Source organism: Mus pahari, chromosome 20 (genome assembly GCF_900095145.1).
Source record: "Mus pahari chromosome 20, PAHARI_EIJ_v1.1, whole genome shotgun sequence".
NCBI lineage: Eukaryota > Metazoa > Chordata > Mammalia > Rodentia > Muridae > Mus > Mus pahari.
Window position 1 is genome coordinate 15,442,536 of NC_034609.1, and position 7,079 is coordinate 15,449,614.

General features: G+C 49.4%; 1 pseudogene; it reads left to right on the plus strand.

Annotated features, from left to right (window-relative positions):
* The window catches only part of LOC110337795, a 3,494-nt pseudogene extending 1,699 nt beyond the window's left edge, over positions 1 to 1,795 (plus strand).
* Positions 1,796 to 7,079: the final 5,284 nt, after the last annotated feature.

The following is a 7,079-nucleotide window of genomic DNA, read 5'->3' on the forward strand; positions in this document are numbered from 1 at the left end:
AAAAAAAAAACAAAAAACAAAACAAAACAAAACAAAAACAAAAACTATGGCTGCCAAGAAGCTCAGTGGTTAAGAGCCTTTGCAGCTCAGGACGCCAGCACAGACAGGAAGGAACCCATGCCCCTGGTCTGGGGGAGTTCCTGGGTGCCTTGGCCCTGCGGGTCCAAGTTACTCCCTAGTGTTGGGGCAGATGGTGTGTCCTCCTCACCTCTGTTACTATGATCCTGGGCATGTTAGAGCCCCTGGGAGTGGCGCTTCCTCTGGGTGTTGTGAACAGGGCTGGGAATCCGCTGAGTGAGGCTTTCCTCCAGTCAACAAGGCTACCTCAGAGGCTCCGGCAGAGAGGCTGAAGAAATATAAGTACCGAGGCAAAGAAATGTCTTTGCAGCGACAACAGAGGATTGCAGCCTACAACTCTGGAAGACCAGGAAAGATGGGCAGGTGCTAAAGAGAAGAAATACTGATCTATTCCCCAGTGATGTGGTTTCTCGAGCACCAGTCAAAGAGGCCAACTTCACTCTGGACAACATCATCCAAGGGGTGAGTAGTTCAGACACAACCCCACTTTTCCTCGCCACCCAGGCTGCCAGGGAAATGCTATCTCGGGAAAAATAACCCACCTTTAAAGTTTCATTGAGGCAGGGCTCATTCCCAAGCTGGTGGACTTCCTGAAGGCGGAAACCTCTCCCCACCCTGCAGTTTGAGGCCGCATGGGTGCTCGCCAACATTGCCTCAGGAACTCCAGAGCAGACCCGAGCTGTTGTGAAACGGGATGCCATTCAGCCCCTGATTGAACTCTTCTGTTCCCCACACCTGACCGTGTCTGAGCAGGCAGTGTGGGCCCTTGGGAATATCGCCGGTGACTGCACAGAATTCAGAGACAATATCATTTCCAGTAATGCCATCCTGCACCTGATCAACCTTATTTCAAATAAATAAATAAATAAATAAAACATACCAATCACATTTCGTCGACTTTGTCCAACTTACGCCAAAACAAAAATCCACACCCTCATGAGGATGCCACGAGGCAGACGCTATCTACCCTCTGTCATCCTGCTGCATCGTACCTGCTGGGCCCTATCCCACCTGACTGAGGGCAGCAGAGAGTACGTCCATCATGTGGTGACCACCGGCATCCCGCCCGGGGTTTGTAGAGCCTTGGACCAGCTCGGAACTCAGTGTCTTGACCCCTTGTCTCCACACTATGGGCAGCATTGTGGCCGGAACAGATGAGCAGACCCAAATGGCCATCGATGCTGGCATGTTGAAGGATATTGGGCCAGGTCCTGAAGCACCCGAAGTCCTCCATCTACACGCTGGCTTCCTGGACTGTGAGCAACGTGGCCACTGGGCCCAGACACCAGGTCAAGCAGCTGATTTTGTGTAACTTGCTGCCTGTCTTGGTGGACCTACTAAGGCATGCAGAATTTAAAGTCCAGAAAGAGGTTGCGTGCACCGTGGCTAACATGGCAACAGGGTTCCTCTCCGTGCCGGCTGACTGTTTGCCCACTCGGGAATCTCAGCACCAATGCTGAGTCTGCTCGCTGCCCCAGACACGGAGGTTGTCCTTGTCATCCCTGTCACCATTTCTTATCTCCTCCAGGTAGACGACCTACAGGAGAAGAAAAGGCTGTGCTTTCAGACAGAGGAAGTTGGTGGCTTTGAAACAATTGAGTCCTTACAGCAGCACCATAACACTTCCATAAGCAATAGTGTCCTGGACATCATTGAGAAATATTTATGTGAGGACAAAGACGATGACAGCTTACCCAGGCCCAGGCTGAGAGTGTGACTACGTGGAGAACTAAGACATCTCGCACACCGTTTTTTTCAGCTGGAATACCGATCAGTCATGGACTTCCACACCGCTTCTGGCGATAGCAAGAGCCACGGACATCCACACAGTCTCTCGTGGCAGTACAGATCTTGGACATCAGCTGGGCCCTCTGCCACAGCAAGAACCACGGACAGCATCATAGCCCTCCACAGCAGCACAGGCCGGTGACATCAACATGGCTTCAGGGGGCAGCACAGACCAGACACAGTGGCATGACCGTCAGTGGTGACACAGGCCACCGACATTAATACATTCCCCCAGCTGCAGGAGGACCACGGACCCAAGCACGACCTGGGCTGCAGTGGTCAAATATATACTGCAAACGGTTTTCACTGAGGAATCTAACTGACTAGGGACCCTGTTTTTTGTTGTTGTTGTTGTTGTTGTTTGTTTGTTTGTTTTTATGGCTGTTGTTAATCTTTTTTGTTAGCCCATTTCCTTTGATTGGGGAATTGAGCCTCTGCTGCTGGTGCAGACCTGAGTTCAGGGCTCAGTCCCTACCACCCACATGGTACTCTCGATGTTTTGTTACTGCAGTTCCAGGGCATCTGATGATGCTCTGGTCTAGATTCTGTGAGCACCGTGAATGACCACGGTGCACAGATACGCCCGCAGGTGAAACGCTCACACAAATACAATGTAAATCAACCAAGTACGCAAGCAAGCAGTCAGCATATCAATGAATCAATGAGTCAATCTCTTAGCTCAGCATGAAGTAAAGAGACATTGAGTGTAGTTTGAGCATGTATCCTGGGCTGGTATGCAGCTACGATAATGAAAACAGTAATCACTCATTCCTTACCCAGCTCTTTCAGTGTAAGGGAGAAATGGCCATAGCATCTGCTTTCCTTAGAAGCCTGTAGTCTGAGTTGGGGAGCACGAATAAGAGCATGAACGGACAGAGCAGCTGCTCCTCCAGGGAGGGGCCCAGCCCAGGCTCCCCTAGCGCAGGAAAGGCGGCTACAGAGGCCACACTTTTAATTTGGTGCAATGATCTTGCCCAGGTGGGAAACACATGTCAGGAAAGAGAGGCATCCATTAAGTCCCCAAAACTATCTGCTCCATAATCCTCTTGGTTCGACTGTGTGACCCCCCAAAGGCATCCGTGACCTCTCTCTGTGCCATTCCGGAGCGGCACCCGATTCGACTGTTAATTTGCGCTATGCAAACAAACCCACCGGCAAAATGGCACTGTTGGCATTTAAAACACAACATACCAAAAAAAAAAAAAAAAAAAAAAAAAAAAAAACCTGAGAGAACGGTGCACTGAGGAATAAAAGGGCCTGTCAATCAGTCATGGCCTTCTGTGCATTCAGCCTGTCGGAGCTCTCCCACCTAGACCTTATGCCGGAGAGCTTCTCAATTAACAGGGATTTAAGGGAGGATGCGGTGGCTTGGTTAAAACTTTGTGGAGCCTCGGGGAGGCCCCGGATTGCAGGGTGCTTCTCTGCTGGCATAGGTCACAGCTCTTCCCTCTGTTTCCCGGGGATACCTGCCTGCCAGCCACTAAGACCAGCTGGAGAGGAGGAAAAGTCAGCCCACAACAGCCTGTGTCACAGGAAGCCCCTCTGTGACAGACAGGGGACAGCGTAAAGTCTCCAGTGATGCACACCCCTGTGCTAGTCCCTCCTCTCCTGCCAGTCACATGCCCAGTAACCCACCCAACAGTGGAAGAGGCCACACACATACACTCACGAGGGCAGCCTGTCGGAAGTGAGATCAGAAGAGACAACACATTCCACAGAGCTAGTGATCAGGAGTGGGTTCTGCAGGAACTGGGCCTGCCACTTCCTGATGGGCCAGGCCCGTAAGTTACTAACTTGGCAGCTTGAACCCAAAGAAAGGGTGGGAGGCTGGACATAGATTTGGCTATCTCTGACCACTGAGCCACCCAGCCCCTTGGGCTGACCTGTATTGTGGTACCATGATGCCCACTTTCTTGGTTTCTAGTAGTTTCTTCACACAGCCATGACTAGAGGAGAGAGTGGAGTCCTGCTCCAGGTCCTTCACACAGCTGCTTATATCCGCCATATGTGATTTAAATTGTTTCAAAAGACATTTTCTTTTTCTCACTCAGTGTCTCTTTACCCAACCCACTGTCCCAGCAACCGTTGTTGAGGCTGTCAATGGGTATACTTGCTGAAGAGTCCAGAGAAAGGTCTTTGTTTCTCCAAGTTAAGGTCTTTCTGCTCTTGAGAAACATAGGGGAAAATAACCATAGGCTGAGGAAGGGGAGACTCTGTTAAGAAACAGAGTCACACTTGTTGTCCTGCCATGACTACCACTGTGACCTACGAGTGGGTCACCTCATTTGTAGGAGGAGCCTCAGTTTCTCACTGTGGGGAGATGTTGTGGGTTGTCCTGATGCTGTTTATAGTCTGATGTTAATTCTGCTTCCTTAAGAGGGGTTGCTCCTCCCCTCCCCCCAAGAGATACTCAGGTGATCTCATGTGAACCTTCTCCCCGGTTCAAATGGTCAGTAAAGGCTAGAGCCTGTGATTGGGCAGTGGAAGGGAAAGGTGGGACTGGAGGTTTAAGAATGGGGGCAGGTAGAGAGAGGGATGAGGAGGGGAGGGGAAGGAGAGAGGACTAAAGAGGAAGAGGAAGAGGAGGGGGAGGAGGAGGAGAAGAAAGAGGAGCAAGAAGAGGAGGAGGAAGAAGAGGAGGAGGGGGCCATGATGGAGCAGAGCCATGTGGTAGGAGAAACCACAAGTAGAAAAAGGTCTTATAGCTGGGGAATAAGTTAGTATAGTGTTAGATCTGCCCAATCTAGGCTTATAGCTTATGATATTAATAACTGGGTTGTGTTTTTATCATATGGGCTTAGTGAGGTTGAAAACTCTAGCAACAGGGAGTGAACATCGGTACAGATTCCTTCATCCCTTATACTCCACCATCTTTGGTTCTAGAGACGTTGAATTAGAACCAGATGTGATGTTACAGACCTATAATGTCAGCAGCACTTGAGAGGCGGAGGCAGGAGGATTTCAGGTTTGAAGCCATCGTGAGCTACACTGTAAGGTTTCTGTTAGGAACCAATGAACAACACCTCAAGCTAGAAAGGACTCCAAAGACAAACTTCTCTGGTTTCGTAGAAGGAGAAGGGAGGTTTAGACCACTCACTGGGAATTAGTTACCCTTGTTTGGAGCTGTCTTCTGAGAAGGAGTTTGTGTGTAGGGGTGTGCGCAAGGAGAGGGGGCTCAAGGTAGTGGAGAGGTCCCCTAAAGATAGCTCCAGGTGTTTTCTTAATTTCACGGGTTGATAAATGGGTTAGCCAGGTACACAAACCTGTATTAAACACATTCTGAAAAATCAACTTGAGAAGAGTTGAGGAAATCAACTATGATCAGCTGCGTCCGCTGTGTCCGCATAAATCGAAGCTGGCCAGTTAGCAAACAATTCCTGATCTACAACTCCCCCCATCTCCTCACTGGTGACAGTTACTTTTGTAACCGAGCCATGGAGTGGGGCCAGGCCAGAATGAAAGGTATCAGAAACGAGGCTTATCCAAATGAAAATGAATTTGCTGATCAGCAAAGACCAAAATCACCTCAGCACTTCAAGGCTGTTGAGACATCAGAAAATGGTTTATGCGTCCCATTTCCTCCTTAGGTTAGATATGGAAATAACAAAGAGCCAGACACCTCCATTCCCACGGCGGTATTCCAGACACAGAGGCAATGAGCTGGTCATTCAAGGAGCAAATCAAGGTGTGGTGCGCACGTGGTGACAGAGTCCACATGCAGTAAGCAAACAGTGAGTGGGAAATGCCAGCCATGTAGAGAGGCAGAGAGCATTCTGTTGTGCTCTGGTGTTCCCCACACAACAGGGCAAGAAGCTAAAGGGGCTAAATTAACCTTAAAAGGCAGACCAAGTTCATGGTCAAAAGAAAAATAAGACTTAAGACCATGTTCTGCCCCTTAGCACAAAAAGCAGGCAGGGGGCTGGTGAGATGGCTCAGTGGGTAAGAGCACCCGACTGCTCTTCCGAGGGTCCAGAGTTCAAATCCCAGCAACCACATGGTGGCTCATAACCATCTGTACTAAGATCTGGCGCCCTCTTCTGGAGTGTCTGAAGACAGCTACAGTGTACTTACATATAATAAATGAATAAATCTTCAAAAAAAAAAAAAAAAAGCAGGCAGGCTGTGGGGAGGGCACTGGAGGAAAGGACAGGATTGGCCCTCTGGTAAAGGAGGTGCAGGCACCTTGGAGTTTCATGAACTCAAGAAGGTCTATGTCAGGGTGGGACTATAGCTCAGAATGCATGAAGTCCTAGGTTTACTATCCAGCTCAGCACAACAGGCAGGGAGGGCGGGACCATAATATAAACAACTCCACACATCCACCAGAATGATCTTTTCTAGAGCTGTGGCCTGATTGTACTGCCCAGGCTGAATTCTAACTCTGGGGCTCAAGTGATCTCCCTGACTCAGTTTCTCGAGTTGCTGGGACTCACGGGATACCACCGTGACTGCTAAGTGTAGAGACACTAACTTCGTCCTTTCCGACGAAGCCCAGCAAGGTATGGGTACAAGCCAGGCTCCGTCGACACAGCTGTGTCACGGCTGTGACAAAATGCCTGACATAAGCAGCTTAAAAAGAGGAAAGGTTGCTTTTGGCTCACAGCTTCAGAGACCTCATTCCTGGCCACTCAGCTCCATCGCTTGTGGACTCGTGTGGTGAGGCAGGGCATCATTGCCACACTGGTGAAGGAGGAAAGCTATTCAGCTGGAGGTCAGGAAACAGAAAGAAAGTGTTGTGCTATGCAGATCTATATGGGTGTCTGAAAATTGCTGTATAGACAAGGCTAGCCTTGAACACACAGAGACCTGCCTGTTTCTGCCCTCGAGTGCTGGGATTAAAGGCGTGCACCACCATCCCCAGTTGTTTTTGTTTGCTTGCTTCTTTAAAAGACAGGGACTCCCTATATAGACCAGGCTGTCCTGGAACTTACAAAGTAGACCAGGCTGGCTTTGAACTCATGATCCTCTTGCTTCAGTCTTGAACGTTGGCATTATGGATGTGTGCCACGATGCCTGTTCATACTGTTTCAAAAAAAAAGTCTACTGTGCAACAGCCTCAGAGTTCAGTCACCACAACCTCTCAATTGCATCAAGAAGCTACTTGAGTGACTCTTCTCTCGGTGTGTCACACCCGTGGCTTGCAGGCCACATGCATATTGGGTTGGCTATAAATAAGGCCACTGAATGTGTAGACGATAATTTTTTTTTTTTTT